Raw genomic sequence first — 16,933 nt, 5'->3', positions numbered from 1 at the left:
GAGGGAGATACTGAAAGTGTTGGAAGGGCAAACAACAAAGACGACGTCCCTAAATAAAATCCTGAGTGGCTGAGATACAAAAGGGGTCGATTGGCGTGTGCTTGTGATGTCTGAATATTGACATTGACTCTACTACTAATAGTAGCGACATTGACTCTACTACTAATAGTAGCGACATTGACTCTACTAATAGTAGCGACATTGACTCTACTACTAATAGTAGCGTCCAACCCAATTTCTTTGTTTCTTGTGGGCTCCATGAGATATTGCCAAGCCTCCTCAAGACAAGTTTTCCACTTTTTCAGATGGAGTTGCCAGCACAGTAGGAGATACTGGGAATGGGAATGCCATACTACATCTATAATGTTTCATACTACTTAGGAATCTTTTCCAAAGCCCAGTAAGACAGATCCATATTATCAGGAGGACCCACATCAGCAGTTGGAATCACTTGGCTCTTCTATGGCCTATATGCCAATAAAGGACCACTGTGAACTAGGCCTCTTCAAACAGATGTCCATTGGCATGCCAAGATGGTGGAACATGTGCAGGAGACAGGGATGGCTGACGGTTTTAAGAAATGGACTTTACCAAGCTTTGGGGACCTACCTCTCTTAAAACCCTCTGGGACCTTGGATACCAGTAGCCTCTGTGGGGGAAGGGCTACCCCATATCCCAGGTCATTCTGGCTATGGCATGGACATAGCAGAGGATGGTTGGATCTCCAGGGAACTGGTTGGCCACTGTGAGGCAGGATGCTAGACTAGACTGGTCTGATCCAATGGGGTTCTTCTTATATTATGGTACACAGTGCTGGGCAGCATCAGTCTGAAGAACTGGAGTTAGCTGTTTTATGGTGTATACACCAGTATGGAACCTTCCTCCTGGGTCACACGGTAGTGTTGCACACACCTTGGATTGAACAGCAGGCCCAGGAGAACCAGGTCCAGGGGAACCAGACTTCTCCTCCTCCTTGCTGCGATTGGTTGGTGTGGTGCTCACTTCCCTCCCCTTCCAAGGGTGGTCGTGCCCTCACAGAATAGGTTGATGAGTGATTTCTTTGCCTGTCTGGTGCCACCTACCGAGGCATGTGACTAAGGCAAAATTGGAGTCAGGTGTTCCGCATCATACAGGTCTTCTTAGACATTAGCCTATACCAGGCCTGAAAATCCCATGATTGTTTTGGGATTTGCTAATTCTGAACGCTATGACCCAGTCTACACCTAAAAACAGAAAAGGGGAGAACAAGCTCAACCCAAAACAAATTGAACCCAGCCCCTAAAGGTGAGGAAAACCAACATACAAGCCGAGCAATACTGTTGGTAAATTTAAAAATAGATATAACCAGTTATACAAAGATACATGTCTTTATTAAAAGAGATATCGGCCCTGACAATAGCCTCAGTTATCACTGAGGATTTACGATCACATTCAAAAATAACTAATATTGACCCTTCCCAGACGCGTTTCAGCCCAATTGGCCTTTCTTAGCAATCAAACTGATAATATTGCCACGCCGCTCCTGACATCATAACATTCACTTATCATAAACTGACCAAGATGAATTCAAGTGGGTAGCCGTGTTGGTCTGAAGTATCACAACAAAGTATCGCAACAGTGGCACCTTTAAGATCAGCAAATCTTTGTTGGTCCTAAAGGTGCCACTGGACTCTGATTTTGTTGTGACCAAGATGAAATTATTCTAATAATTATTGTCCATGACCCAGGAAAAGAGTGTTGATTGAAAACGTCATCCTTAAGGATTCCCAGCCACAGTTAGGTGCCTGTATTCCTATAGCGACGATTCAATTGTGTATCTTTATGCTTAGAAAGATCCATAAAGTCAGAAGCCAGCAGTCTATTTCAGCTATTTAGAGCCAGCTTGGTGTAGTGGTTAGGAGTGCGGACTTCTAATCTGGCAAGCTGGGTTCGATTCCGCACTCCCCCACATGCAGCCGGCTTGGTGACCCTGAGCTCGTCATAGCACTGATAAAGCTGTTCTGACTGAGCAGTGATATCAGGGCTTCCTCAGCCTCACCCACCTCACAGGGTGTCTGTTGTGGGGAGAGGAAAGGGAAGGCGATTGTAAGCCGGTTTGAGACTCCTTCGGGTAGAGAAAAGCAGCATAAAAGAACCAACTCATCATCTTCTTCTAAACCAGCCTTTCTCAACATTATTCAGGCTTTGAGAAACCCCGGAAGTAGCACAATTGTGCAGAATATGGTTGGGAAGCATAGCTGTGAACACGCCCACCCGGGGCCCCTCCCCTCCCCACCCCCTCCAGGCCCATCACTGGCCATTTGGGGGTGGGGCAGGGAAACATGACCATATGAGGTCACATCACCCAATATATGTGTGTGTGTGTATAAAACATAATAATAATAAACAGTAAACAGTACCTTCAGATGAAAGCAAGCCAATTTATAAGACTCCTTTGTTACTTCCACACCTGCTAAACTTATATTTGGCAGTACCGAATTGTTAAAAAAGCTCTGTTACTCTAGTAAGTATCTGATTGCAATCTTTTTGTGGATTCATTCAGGTTTCTGAGCTGACTAAAGTGCGAAACTGGATTCATTCTGCGGCTGCTTCCAGTGTCTTGTTGATTTTCGAGAGGAATCTACAGCCTGGTTCTCTGCAAAACTGAATTTCAAATCCTTATTTGAATGAGGACCACCTCCGTCTCCCTTTGAAGAGAAACCGTAGTAATGGCAGTTGATAACCTCCCCTAGGATGTCAAAATCTAATCCCAGCAGAAACAAAACTGCCCCCATTGTGTCACACAGCGGACAAATGCTGGATCTGAATGAGCACAGCTATTCCTAAGGAGTGACACATTTTCAGCATTTGGATCGTGCTTCCCTAAATACGTACACTTTATTTATACGTGGAGTTTCCAGTAAAAGAAAGTGTAACGACTGTAAGACCCAGATCGATTTCCTTAAGATAAATGCTTTATTTCATGTATCATTCGTGTTCTTGAAAACAAATCAGAACAAGTTAAAAAGCTGCACTCAAAGAGTATTTGTCAATTCATCAGATTAGAGGGAGGTGAGCAGTGGGGTGCCACAGGATTCGGTTCTGGGTCTGGTACTTTTCAGCATTTTTAGCAATGATCTGGATGAGGCGGTGGAGGGTCTCCTCATTAAATCTGCACAAGACACCAAATTGGGAGGAGCAGCAAACACCTCGGAATTTAGAGTCCAATGAGATCCGAATGCTCTGGAAAAGTGGTCAAATGAGAACAAGATGAAATTCAGTAAGGATAAGCGCAGAGTTCTACATCTGGGTCACAAAAATGAGAAGCACGCATGCTGGATGTGAGATACGCTTCTGGGGTAGCAGAATGAGATCTTGGGGGCACTTGTGGATTGGTAGCTAAACATGAGCAGACAGTGTGATGTGGTGGTAAAGAAGGTGAATGCAGTCTTGGGATGTATCAACAGAGACATCATATCAAAATCACAAGATGTCATAGTCCCACTGTATACTGCATTGGTCAGTCCACACCTGGGTGTAAACTGCACGGAGCTTTTATTCCAACTCCAGATCGATTCAGTCCCTGCCCTCTACACAGAATGCAATTTCCGTTTGGATTTGGGGCGATTTAAAATTTCCTTCTGCAGCAAGAGGGATTGATCCGGAGTGACCCTACCTTTATTGTGCAATATCTTAGAGTGCTTTTAAGCCTCAATATTTAAAGGCTGTTTTGAATCTGGGCTCTCCTCCGTGGTAGAGGACCCGTGATTGGCCACAGGTGGTCATGTGACAAACTTGCCTTAAAGGAGAAGCCCCTAATTTCTCTCAACTTCTGTCGGTCCTCGATTTTTTCTCCCTTCTCTGCCTTTTTCAATCCTCTCCCACCCACCAGCCTCCAAGAAAAGAAAGAGACTCCTTGCTTGGCTCCTCCCCCCCTTTAAGAAAAGAAAGAGGCTTGGCTCCCCCCCCCCCTTCTGAACTACCTCACCTCAAAAAGGACGTGGACAAAATTGGAACAAATACAGGCCTCTTTAATGGCAAAAGAGGAGAAGAAGTAGAGGTTTTTATACCCTGCTTTTCTCTGCCTTAAGGATTCTCAAAGCAGCTTACAATCATATTCCTTTTTCTTCCCCACAATAAACGCCTCGTGAGGTAGGTGGGGCTGAGAGAGTTTGGAGAGAACTGGGACTGGCCCAGTATCACTCAGCAGGTTTCTTGTGGAAGAACAGGGAGTCAAATTCAACTCTCCAGATCAGAGTCAGCTCCTCTTGACCGCTACACCATGCATGCTCCCTATGGTGCAATCCTAAAAAAGAGCATTGTGTTTTGTGGTGCGTAAAATCTTACCTGACCAGCTGGTTTTTCTGAATGTTCAACAGAATGCATTATCATGTAGAGTCAGCCAACTAAAGAAGAGCTGCAGAAATATAAGCACAGCTTCTGTTGTTGTGCTGAATCTCGCCTTGATGAGATCTCACAGGTAATTCATTTTTTTACCTAATTTATAATCCAGAAAAGCAGCCTGCACTCTCATCCCTGATAGCCTCCATTTTAACCCTGTGTGGGAGGTTAGGTTGATTGTGTACAACTGGCCCAGGAACACCCAGCAAGCTTCTGTAGCGGCGTAGGATTTTGGGCCTGAGTTCACCAGATCCTACCCGAAGATGGTGGGAGATATTGGAGACTGGGGTGCCTTGGCATTACAGGCTGCGGTTGGGGTAGGGGTAGGGTTATAGATTATTTTACCCGCCATCGAGCAGTTTTGTTGTTTCTATTTTATGGGATTTTATTATTTTATTGTTAACCACCATGAGCCGGACTGGCTTTGGGAGTGGCGGCACATAAATCCAATAAATAAATCTTTAAACTGCTGCTGCAGAGCGGATTAAATAAAAGGGTAAGGGCTGTCTGGGAGGAGTTAGGGCGGGCCCTGTCCAGGATAAAAACTCGGAGGGCCCATTCAGGAGCCGCAAAGCGGCTCCTGATTGGGCCCTCCGAGTGTCCATCCAGGGGCCATTGGCTGCTTTGCCTGGCCGGGGACTCACCGCACAAACTGGACTGGCAGCCGATGCGGTGAGTCCTCTGATTGGGCTACTCCTCCTCCTGCTCCAGGGTGGGGTGGGGGGCTTTCCGGCTTCTCCGGGCCACAGGAGCGGCCAGGAGAAGCCCCGAACGTCATCCAGCGTGCGCTGCCGCCTTCTCCGGCTTCTCCCAGCCGCTCCTACGGGCGGGAGAAGCCCTGAATGTCCTCCGGAGTGCGGCCACAGCCACTCCGGCTTCTCATTGACGCGGCGTGGCCATTCCTCCGGCTGGGAGAAGCCACGAACATGCTCCGGGGTCACATTGTGGCCTGTCCGGGCCGCAGGAGCGGCCTCCCTCGTCGTAGACGTGGCTAGGCCTCCTGCTGCCAGGAGAAGCCCCGAACGGCCTCTGGGCTTCTCCCGGCTGCAGGAGCAGCCTTGCCGCTCCCGCACCCGGGACAGGCCCCGAACGTGGTCCGCGGTGCGCCCGCCTTCTCTCCGCCTTCTCCCCCCCCCCACAACGCCCCATATCCCCCACTGCTGCCTGCTCCGTCCCACGGCCCTGCGAAGGCTTCCCCGGCCACACTTGCCTAGCGCCCATTGTATCTCAACATAAAATGGGCTTCCCCACTGAATGTCGCTAGCCTTAAAAACCCTACAGAGTTGCCATAAGTTGGCTGTGACTTGACAACATCACACGCACGCACGCCCACTTCAGATTGCAAGTGGAGAGGTACCATTTTAATCACCTCCCCATTTGTAGGTAAAACACACATAAATAGAATGTTCTAATCGAGCAAGTTTTTTCCACGCAGGTTTGTTTGTTTTAACAAAGTGAAGCATTCAAAAAAAGATACAATCTATTTGAACACCATACTTTGAACCCCCTGACCTGACCCAGTCTGGGTCTGACCCTTGTGTGGAAAAACTATTGCCTGGGATGCATAGTCTGAGTAATAAAGACTAGATTGCAATAATACTTTGATCTGTACTTTAAAAAATTCCTGGGACAGTTTGTTCCTTCTCCCTGGACTCCAGAGGGATTTGGCCTTGATTAAGCAGCTGTGTTGTGCATGGAATAGAGAATCACAGCTGTTTCTCTAAAAAAAAAAATTTTTTTGGACTTAAAAAGAACTTGGCACACCCAGGAAATCAACAAAGGAGAGCGAGAAAGAAAATGGACAAAAATATCCAGAGGGGCTTTGTTCAATGTTGCACACAGTATGTCACCCTTATTTCTATGCATTTTCTCAGGTGTACTTGTTCACAGAATCATAGAGTTGGAAGGGGCCACACAGGCCATATGCTCCAACACCCTGCTCAATGCAAGATCAGCCATCTGAAGTGGTCCACCAGGGGCTTGGGAGCCTTGGAAAATGGCCACATTTTCCTTGGGTGCTATGCCATTTTCTGGATCTCAGGATGATGATGATGATGATGATGATTATTGGATTTGTTACTCGCCTCACCCTAAGAGGCTCGAGGCGAGTCACAACAATAAAAACCCCAATAAAACCCCATACATTAAAATCACAACAACAGTAAAACCATAATTAAACACAATAACCAAGTTGCAGCAAAAACACATAATTGAGGGGAGGGGGCAGTTCCAACAGGCAATACAAATACAAACACTCCTCCCTGCAACCCAACACAAACCAACTCCAGCAAAGAGCAAGCATTTCAAAAACAACCAAAGCACTAGAAACGGAGAGAATCTTACCTAAAGCAGCCTGGGATACCATGCCCTGGGAGACACAGAAACACACAGGAGGAGGAAAAGCAGGGTGAAGGGGGGGGGGGGATGGTCCCAGGAGCCAGCAAACAGCTCCAAATATTCCTTGTTAATCTCTAGATTTTCCAGGATTTTTCAAGACCTATTTTTGGGTATCCTGGAAAATCCCAGCTATCTTTGGGAGATCCAATTATATCTACAAAATATTTTGAATATATATCTGGCTCTCTTGTACCAGAGCACACATCCGTAATGAAGGTCATAAAGCACTGATCTCTAGAAGAAGAAGAAGAAGAGTTGTTTCTTATATGCCACTTTTCTCTACCCGAAGGAGGCACAAAGTGGCCTTCCCTTTCCTCTCCCCACAACAGACACCCTGTGAGGTGGGTGAGGCTAAGAGAGCCCTGATATTCCTGCTCGGGCAGAACAGCTTTATTAGTGCCGTGGCAAGCCCAAGGTCACCCACCTGGCTGCATGTGGAGGAGTGCAGAATCGAACCCAGCTCACCACTTCTAACCACTACACCAAACTGGCTCTCTAGTAGCATCTTCTGGTTCAGGTATGGTTGCCTCAGTAAGCCACATCTGAATAAACTAAAAAGCCAGAAAGTGAGGATTAGCTTCCTCTCTCAGCTCTAACTCTTCCCTAACTATTAATCACCCCCCTGCTACCAAGACGAAAGGACAAGCCTAGATATAAATCAAACTGTTGTGTTTATGGAGTCATCACAGAGCACAACAAGATTTTTGTACTGTTTTTCTATCCCTGGCGAAACTGATCTCATTTGCTCTCTGTTTTTAATTAGCTCTTTTGTATCACAACCCATTCTAACAGCCCAGTCCCAAAACGTGGCTTATTCTCCTGTTAGCAAATAACCGAAAGATAATTTTCATTTAAGAGTAAAGAGACGGATCGCTTCTTCTTCTTCTTCTCCTTCTTTTTAAAAAAGAGGAAAATGTTATTTCTTCCAAATTACAAAGTGCCGCTCTCTGGTGTAACGCTATTATTCCATGTAGCAATTTTACTAAATGAAGCAATTTATGGTAGCATCTCGGAAAATGCCATCTTTTATTGAAATGAAAGCGAATAATGGCATATGGATTGTAAAATAAAACAGACAAGATCTCTTCTTTTTAGACTATTACCAAAATACAGCCATTGTCTATTTGACAATCAATATGCTCCCATAAAATAAAATGGAAGTACCGTTTTCATAATAATGATTTCTATTTCAAATGGCTTTCCGTGAGCCAAACCAGGCCCTTAGTGGAATAGGATGACGACTGCTTAATGCACAACCCAGGAGACCTGCTTCGGTGGCATCTCAAAATCCGCCAGACAAATAGAGAGCATTAGCTCAAGTTTAAAGACAACAACAAGCAAAAGGGAGTAGCTTGATTTATTTGTACGGGGTTGTCGTGACTTGATGTTCATAATGTCATTTGATGGTTTTTGAAGTGCTTCGGTGGGAATTACGGCAGAGTTCCTCCTGTTCTAATAGGCCTGTCCCCCTGCCGGGATAGCGCAACCGTGTGGGTTGTACACAAACATTGTGGTCCGTCATGAAAGAATCAATATCGTGGTTCTCCAGCCTTTGTCGATTCAGCCTTTCCAACACAAACAGCCAACGATCCTGGAAACGAGACCGCTTCAGAACTGTGGGGGATGGAAACTCTTTGGGGGGTGTTTTTAGATGAAGAATGAATCTCATGTCAGATATGCTGATTCAGCATGCCTGACAGAAACACCCCCCCCCCTTCCATGACATATTATTACTTGTTTAATTTGTGAAGAATCAGAGCATGGAAAATAGTCACATACTTAGTATCAAAAAATAAATATTAAAACATTAAAAACCTTTAAAAACCACGTCTTCCAGAAGGAGTGTGCAAATGCCTATGGTGATTACGGGTGGTACAGAAAAAAGGCCCGTGGCAACCACAGGGCCAGTTTTTCCATGTAGCACATGCAATAGGCTCCACATTTTCAGGGGCCCCACACAGTGCCTTCTCCCCATGGGTCAGGACCATAGCCTCCCCTCCTCCTCTCTTTCCCTCTTTGCACTGTGTGTGGGGGGGGGGTCCTCTGCCCCAAGTCTGGCTGTTCCCACCAACATTATACTCTACTAGGGTCCTTGCAAGTCCTTAAATTGGCTCTGTTGCTATGGGCCCAGGAAATCCTTAAACCACTCCTAGCCATCAGTGTGGACATAAGAATAGCCATGTTGAAACAGACCATTGGTCCATCTCTACCAGCTTCTTGTTTCCAGCAATAGCCGGTCAGATGCTACAAGGAAGCCCACAGACAGGGCCCTCCACCATAGCCTGCGCCTGCTGATGACTCCTCAGGACCTGAGAACTGGAGGCCTTCTGCCCCTGCATTAAATGTTGGAAGTAATCGCTTGGTAATCCAGAGCAGTGACATGCAGTAGCAGGTGACCCGACCAGAGGGACCATTTCCTTCCCACTCCCAGGTGAGCTCTGCTGCACTGAATATACTGAGCATACCATATTGCCCACATCCAAGTTAAGACAAGGGGATGTTCCCGAGATGTTCGAAGGGCCATTATATTAACGTGCCTCTGCTCAAACCTATGAAGGGGTTCCCAGGGTTTGTTTTCCAGCAACCTCCTTAAGTTATAAAACACCACTAAATGAAAATGAACAATGTCAGACATGTACTACAGTGCGAAAGCTGTCTGCTTTCAGCCTCAGCCAGTGATGGAGATGTACCCTATGCTTTCTGAAGATTCTCAGCCTTAGAATTTGGTGAGTTGCCAGGAGTTTTACAATGGAAGGGGAGCTCCCCCCACCCTTGAATTTTTCTAGCAGTGCCACCCTAAGCATTTAATGTCCATTGAAGTCAGTGGGCATAGAAGGGTTTTCGGTTTGCACTGTGAGTAACTTTGCTTCTACAAAAGTAGCATGTAAAATAACTGGAAGTTTTTGATAAATGTGAAGGATCCCCGTAAGTGAAGAATTTGTGGGACTATGGCACAGAACAAAGGAGCCAGCCAGTCACTATTAGGACACAATAGTCAATGAACGAAAGCTATGTTACCTGATTAAGAGTTTTCATATATGTCTTATAATATGCACTATTCCATCAAGTAGAATATAATATTAAAATTGTTCATATTCCCCTTCGCCTGCTTTCATTCTCATTACTATTTTATTTCCCCATATATTCTTGGTGGTGGAGCAGGACTTTAGAGTCGGGGTCCTGCCTGTTCACCAGGAACCCTGAACACCCATCAGATTGGGAGTGAAACAAAAGAATCAAAGACCAAGTCTTTAGTTCATTATTTAGACACTACTTCAGACTTTCTCAACCAGGGCTGCATGAAACCCTGGGATTTCTTGATGGCCCTGGAAGGGTTTCTTGAATCGATGGATATATATTATCTGTTAAACATTTGTTGGATGATTAGACCATATATGGTCATGTCAACCTGCCCCCCCAAAAAAGGCCAGTGAGGGGCCTGGAGGGGGTGGGAAGGGGAGGTGCTCTGGGTGGGCATGTACACAACTAGACTTCCCAACCACATTCTGGAAGATTGCACCACTTCTGGGGTTTCTTGAAGCCTGAAGAATGTTTCAGGGGGTTCTTGATGGTAAGAAAGTTGAAAAAGGCTGCACTAGTCAGTTATTCAACTACTTAATGTCTAACTACAGTTCATTAGTTAGCCGGTTAGTGATTCGCTAGTTGCTTAGACGGTGGTTAGTTAACCAACAAGTTAACACCTAACTAGTTAGTTAGCAAGTGACAGTATGGGTCTTTCCTGTGTGGCTGCTTGCTCTAATCATGTTAACTTTGCAAATACCAAATCATGAGTGCTTTCTCTTTTTTGGGGGGAGGGGGGTCTTTTTGTTAAACCATGGGACTGATGATGCTTCAGTTATTATTATTATTGTTGTTGTTGTTGTTGTTGTTGTTGTTGTTATTATTGCCCACCATTCTCATTTCTGGCTCGTGGTGGGTTCATCCGAATTCAAAAGCCCATTAAAAACCCCATTAAAACCAAGCCGGATATAACAATATACATGTACACATCAGACTCCAACAATAAAAGCCATAACGGAGAACCCCACTTACCCACCAAGGACTAATACAGCAGTGCGAGGAGGAACTCAAATCTCCAATAAGTGTTTGCTCTTAACAGTGGGGGCGGGGGGGGGCAGAGGAGCCTGTAAAATCTTCCTTGCCACGCTGGCCTCAACCATAGACCTGGCAGAAGAGCTCCGTTTTACAGGCCCTGCAGAAAGCTGAAAATATCAATTTCGTTGGCTTTTGCATTCTATCGGGACCAGCCATGCCATTGCCGGCGATACGTAGATTAGCACTACATGTATTGAGAAATGACCAAAGACATGAGGTGTATTTGTGGCAGGTAATTCTCCTCCTAGCTTCCAATTAGTAGCAGCAAGGCAACATGAAGGCAACAGCCATCCCTTCTGCAGTCCTGGATTCAGTTCCCACTGAGCGCTTTCCTCCTTCTGGGCATTGCTGAAGCCAGAGAGAGAAAAGGCAGAAGCCAGGCATCTTACCATCACACTGAAAGCAAGATTCCACAGAGAACCCCTTCTCTGGGCAACTCAAGTTGCATTTAAATTTCTGGTCTAATTTTTAAATTAAAAAAAAAATCTTTACGTAATGTAGAATAAATAGCAAAGCGGAAACACCTGCGAACACTTGAAGTTTTAGAAATGTGGCTGTTATGTGAATAAGCTGAAACTTTTTATCCTTCTTTCACAAGTATTGTGGTGTTTGTCCTCCCCTCCCCCCCTTCCTTGCAAAATAAACCAGGGGCAATGCAGAGACCTGCTCCTGAGCAAAATTCCGCCATCTGAAAAACTATTAATATGTGGATGGAATAAACATTTTAACTTAGTGCCTTGTGATGCAGAAATGGACTAAACAAGAGATTTTCCTGACTTGAGAGCCCAGGGTGATACTTTAGGGCCGTGGATTAGGTTGCTACCGAGGTTATTATAATCTGAGGCATTTCAGCAAAACCATTTTTGATGCAGTGCCTTTTCACTACCCTCAGCCTTTCAGGGGTTCGGATCAAGTCATCAGGCCTGTTATGGAAAAGCCCAAGGCGAATGCTGTAGTCAGAGGGGGCTGTGTGCGGAGAGGGCCATGCATCTCTGGTATTCCAATTTGTTTTGTATTGCTAATTCATAGATTTTTTTAAAGCAATGAAGACAGCACAGAGAAATAAAAGCACGAGATAGAGTCTAATCCCTCCCCAGACCTACCCGTTTGCGGCACTGGGTACAATTCGGCGCACTAATTTGAAGGCAAACCTGACCCTTCACCCTCACTGCCCTTGATTCCTTTTTAGAGGTGCAGAATTGTTGAGGTCTCCTCATAATGATCAATTTGCGGTTTTCAGATCCTTTGATTACTCGTCTCCAGCTAGGTTGAAACCGAGGAACCGATGCATACGTTCGGCGGAGGTGCTAATTCATCCCTGACAGCATCATACCGTTTGCTTGCTTCTATGTCATTTAAAAACAAAAAAACCCCAAAAACCTTAGGGCTTGTACAACCAAGCTGTCATCTGAGCCTCAGAGTGTGGGATACGGCACTGCAAAACAGCACTGGTCTCTTTCCGTTTCGCATGCTGCCGTTGGAAAGGAGCAATATTTCAGGCGCCTGACAGCTCATGAAACAAACCGCCCAAAATACGGAGCCCAAAATATCCCAACTGCGTGCTTGGTTGCCGATTTACGGTTGAATGTTGGGCTCGCTCCTTACCTGTCTGGCAACTTTACAGGAAAAGGTTCGTGGCAAACAAAAATAAATGGAGGGTAAACAACATTACAAAGTAGATTTGTTTTCAGTGTTGGCGTAAAATACTGGGAGGGGTATTAAGTTACACATTATGTGCCTCAGAGGTCTTCTGTCATAAAAGCAGGCGAGGGCGAGGAATATATTATTTGATCGACGCAGCTTTTAAAGAGAGATGTGCACATTAAGAATGTGCCTGTTTCCAGTAGGGGGAGCTCTAACTCAGGAAACGCATTCTGTGTTTGCTAAAGCTGTTGTTTCCTGATTGGGTTACATAAAACTCTTCCAGGTATGTATAGCAGAGTGTCCTAGCCTGATCATCTGTAATATAACCACCATGCATAATCTCGCCAAACAAGTCACGGAGATCTTCCCATAGAAGGAAGGATTTTTAAATTAAAAGAGAGGATTTTTTAATCTAAAAAACAAACAAAAAACAAGTGAGCGGACTCATCGACAGCCAAATTTGCGAAGGCAATATCAGGTTGGTGTGCAGTAATTTTCCTCCTCCAAGATGACCACATCAGGCATTTTCATCTGTCATGTATCACCCAATTGCCAGCATTCTGCATGTCAACAGATAAAGTCACACAAAATTACCCTTTGTAGAATGTATGAATTACCCTCACAATATATATCCCAACCACCTGGGTGTTCGGGAAACAAGAGAGTTGAGCATTTCACTTTTAGGAAAAAGCCTTCCTGGATGGACATGTTCCTTAAAATACTTGATAAAATGCCAACCTACCTGTGAGCTTGCTTCCAGGCAATTGGATCATACCTTCAGTGTCCCCGATATTACAAGGATGTTTTCTGTTCTGCTCCTGAAGTCCACATTTTCGCCTCTCAGCCAGATGGTCATGAAATAGCAGAGTGCAAACGGAGTAATCTGAAATCTTCTGGTCCTGAACACATAGATCACAAACTGTTCTCCTGAATAAAGGAAAACAAGATTTCCACCAGAGCTGAAAAAGATCTACTAAATGTTATATCTTTATTGTCTAAAAGTCTTTTAAAGGAAGATGAATCAAGTGCAGACGACAGGGATGAAATAATAGTTCATTCTGAAAAGCAACTTTCTAGCTTTTTCCTTCTGCAAGCAGTGGCTCTTTCTTTCTAGCCTATTAAGCAAAACAGATATCAGAACCCCCCCCCCCCCCCGGTACCCTTAAACGATCCTACAAAAATAATTTCAGAAAAAGAAATGTTATAACTGAAGCCATTTTAACAAAATATTTAGGTGAGCTGTACCTTGAATAAAATGCTGGTTAACTGGGAACGATTGCCAATGTGTGTCTGCTATCTTGTCCTTTGTCTGTGCTTATGAATGGGTTGTTTTTAGGTGCTCAAAGAGAAAGAAACATTTCTTTAATTAATTTTTAAAAAGGCGGAGGCTACACAAGCAGCTGACTAGTCAGAGTTTCATTCTTGAGACAAGCAGAGATAAATGACCAGAGAATATGAATCAAGATATTCACAGTACACACAAAGAAATTACACCAAACTAGCTCACAGTACACAATGGGGCGAGGTGTGTGTGTGTGTGACAATATATAACACACTGCCCAAATATTACAACCTCCTTATCCTCCAGCAAACCAACCAAACACTTTCCAAAAAACAGACCCGTAGCCAGCCTCACTTTTTACTAAAGCTGTAACATATAATTGCATTAGGGTATGCCCATAAAATTGCTTTGTAAATATAGGTGTTCATCTATGTTTACCACCCTACGTGGGGGTAACTCACCAAATAAAAGTGTGGCAGCCCTTCTGCAACGAACTAGCTTTAAAAGATTATGGAAAATCATCTGTTTGTTTGTTTTTTAATGTGGCTGATCATTTGAAATGATATTTTTTTCTACCTGCCTATTCAAAAATAATCAACCCCCTCCCCATCCAATGCTGTGTGAGCCAATATCCCCGTTGGTGGATCACTGGCTATTTTAATAGTTTCCCAAGATTCCCTCTGGAACAAAAGGGCCCTTAGGAGGGTGGGGGCAGGATCAAGACTGCTACGCCCCTGATAGGCTGGGTGACTTCCCTTCGCTGTACCTTCCCGCCGTCATTTCTGGAATGTGTCAAGCCTTGTTGCAACAGGATGAATATTTGAGAGGGGAGATAAAAATAGGCTTCCCAGGGAGCTATTGATTTGAAATATGAAACATTTTATTGATACGAGCCAAAGGAAGCCGTTTGATGTAGCACAATATTTGAGGAGGAAAAACTCACACATCTGTTTAGCACAATGTGCCGCATAATCACAGCAATCTTCCCTGTTTGTATCTATTCATCTGATTATAAAGAGTTACAATTCTTTCTTCCACACATATATTTACTAAAGTATTTATTTTTTTTTTAAAAAAGATAATAAATTAGCCAATCGGATAGTGATTGGCTGAGGAAGTGTTCCCATGAAGTCACCCTACTGCGCTAGGCACTGCCTGAAACTCATTTTTAAAAATATTGTGAAAAGATACACCTAAATGCAAAGTTACACATTTCACTGGAGGCCAGGAGCCTAAAATAGAAGGGATCATAATCTTTCTGAGCTGCCCAGAAATTATTTTGAAAGGCCTTTTAAAAATGAAAAACAAAACAAAACACTATAGACAGATCTGGTTTACGGATTTGCAGGACTTGTCGCACCAGAGCCGGTTTAAGGATTCGCGGGGCCTTAGTGGAGCCCAAATAATTGTGGGAGTCCCTCCCAGGGACAGTAGGAAGTTTGGAAGCAGCTGACAGCTTCACTTTGCTGAAAACATTTCTCAAATCTTGGTGGGACACTCAAGTGAAACGCCCCAGTATTTAAGAGGGCTTTCAAACTTGTGGTCCTCATGCATGCTCAATGAGCTTTTTTTGTTCTTGCAGTCCACAAGCTGCATAAGCATGAAGCCCCCCTAACAATCTCAATGTGAAGGCCCCCTAACCATACAGCACTGCGGAGGCCCTGAAACTGTGGGGCCCATAGCATGTGCTATATGTCCTACTAGGATAAACCACTTCTGACTACACAGCAGAACTGGTGTGATGAAGGGTTTAGACCAGGGTGGCCAAACTGTGGCTCTCCAGGGTGTAAACTGCACGGAGCTTTTATTCCAACCCCAGGTCGATTCAGTCCCTGCCCTCTACACAGAATGCGATTTCCGTTTGGATTTGGGGCGATTTTAATTTTGTTTCTGCAGCAAGAAGGATTGATCCGGAGTGGCCCTACCTTTATTGTGGGATATCTCAGACTGCTGCTAATCCTGAATATATTCAGAAAATTGCATTGTTTTGAATCTGGGCTCGCCTCCGTGGTAGAGGACCCGTGATTGGCTACAGGTGGTCATGTGACAAGCCTGCCTCAAAGGAGAAGCCCCTAATTTCTCTTCACTTCTGTCGGCCTTGGATTTTTTTTTGTGCCTTCTTCGTCCCCCCCCCCCCTTCAAGAAAAGGATTTTTTCCCTCCCTCCTCTGACTTCTTGGATCCTCTCCCCCCTTCAAGAAAACAGAGAAAGAGTCTCCATTTGCCTCCCCCTCTTCTGAGCCTCCCTAACCATGTGCAGAAGACTTTCCTGTTTCAATGGGGAGGGGGGGAAGAGGAAGACCCGAGTTCAAAGCGATCTGAATTCAACAGGATTGACAATGGAATAAAAAAAAGTAAGTGCAGACTCTGCCCAGGTGTCCATGGATGCCAGGGGCTTATGGTAATTGTAGTCTATTGACATCTGGAGAGCCACAGTTTGGTCACTTCTGGTTTAGGCAGAGTATAACCCAGTAACCTTTTGATACCTTTTCTATAGCTAACTCGACTCTGGTTTCTTGCCCTTGGGACAAACACGTGTCCTGAAGCTTTCCTGAGTCAAAAATAGCCCCAAGCCTGTTTCTAATTGCAGTGTTTGAGGGCACAGGCCTCTGTACTATATAACTGTAAATTAAACAAAACCCTACCCTTCCATCATCCTAAAATATTGATTTTAAAATACAAAGGGAACATTATTCGGTGCAATTCGGAGCTCTTGAAACTTAGGATTTCACTGTTGTTTTAAAGATGGAGGGATTGCATCTGTTATCATTTTGGGTGCCATGCTTATGCCATAATATTTAAAGTCCAATTCTGATGAGACGACAGACTTCAAAAGAGGCTCAGGAGAGCTGAGATGAGTTTTGCTACCTGGTGAAAGGAAACAGACATGCGTATGAGAAATCTGGAGTAAGAGAGGAATATTTTAGTGGTATGAACCTTAAAATGTATATGAAATTAATAAGATATGAATTTTAACAGGTTGTAAACCACCTTGAGCCCCAGTGAGGGAGAGGCAGTTAAAAATATCCAACAACAACAAAAGAATTTTTCACTTTTTTTTGTTGTCATTTTTAAACATCAAGGTCTCGCATGCAAGATTGAACTCCATAATGTA

General features: G+C 44.5%; 1 long non-coding RNA gene across 1 annotated transcript; it reads right to left on the bottom strand.

Annotated features, from left to right (window-relative positions):
* Window positions 1-12,975: 12,975 nt before the first annotated feature.
* Window positions 12,976-14,011, bottom strand: LOC143828638 (uncharacterized). Its single transcript, XR_013227781.1, has 3 exons — window positions 13,783-14,011; window positions 13,280-13,464; window positions 12,976-13,097 (listed from the first exon to the last, which is right to left on the bottom strand). It is a non-coding gene; the product is annotated as an uncharacterized LOC143828638 (long non-coding RNA).
* Window positions 14,012-16,933: the final 2,922 nt, after the last annotated feature.

Source organism: Paroedura picta, chromosome 2 (assembly GCF_049243985.1).
Source record: "Paroedura picta isolate Pp20150507F chromosome 2, Ppicta_v3.0, whole genome shotgun sequence".
In the NCBI taxonomy this organism is placed as follows: Eukaryota; Metazoa; Chordata; class Lepidosauria; order Squamata; family Gekkonidae; genus Paroedura; species Paroedura picta.
The sequence above is the reverse complement of the archived record's forward strand: the minus strand, read 5'-3'. Positions and strand labels throughout refer to the sequence as shown.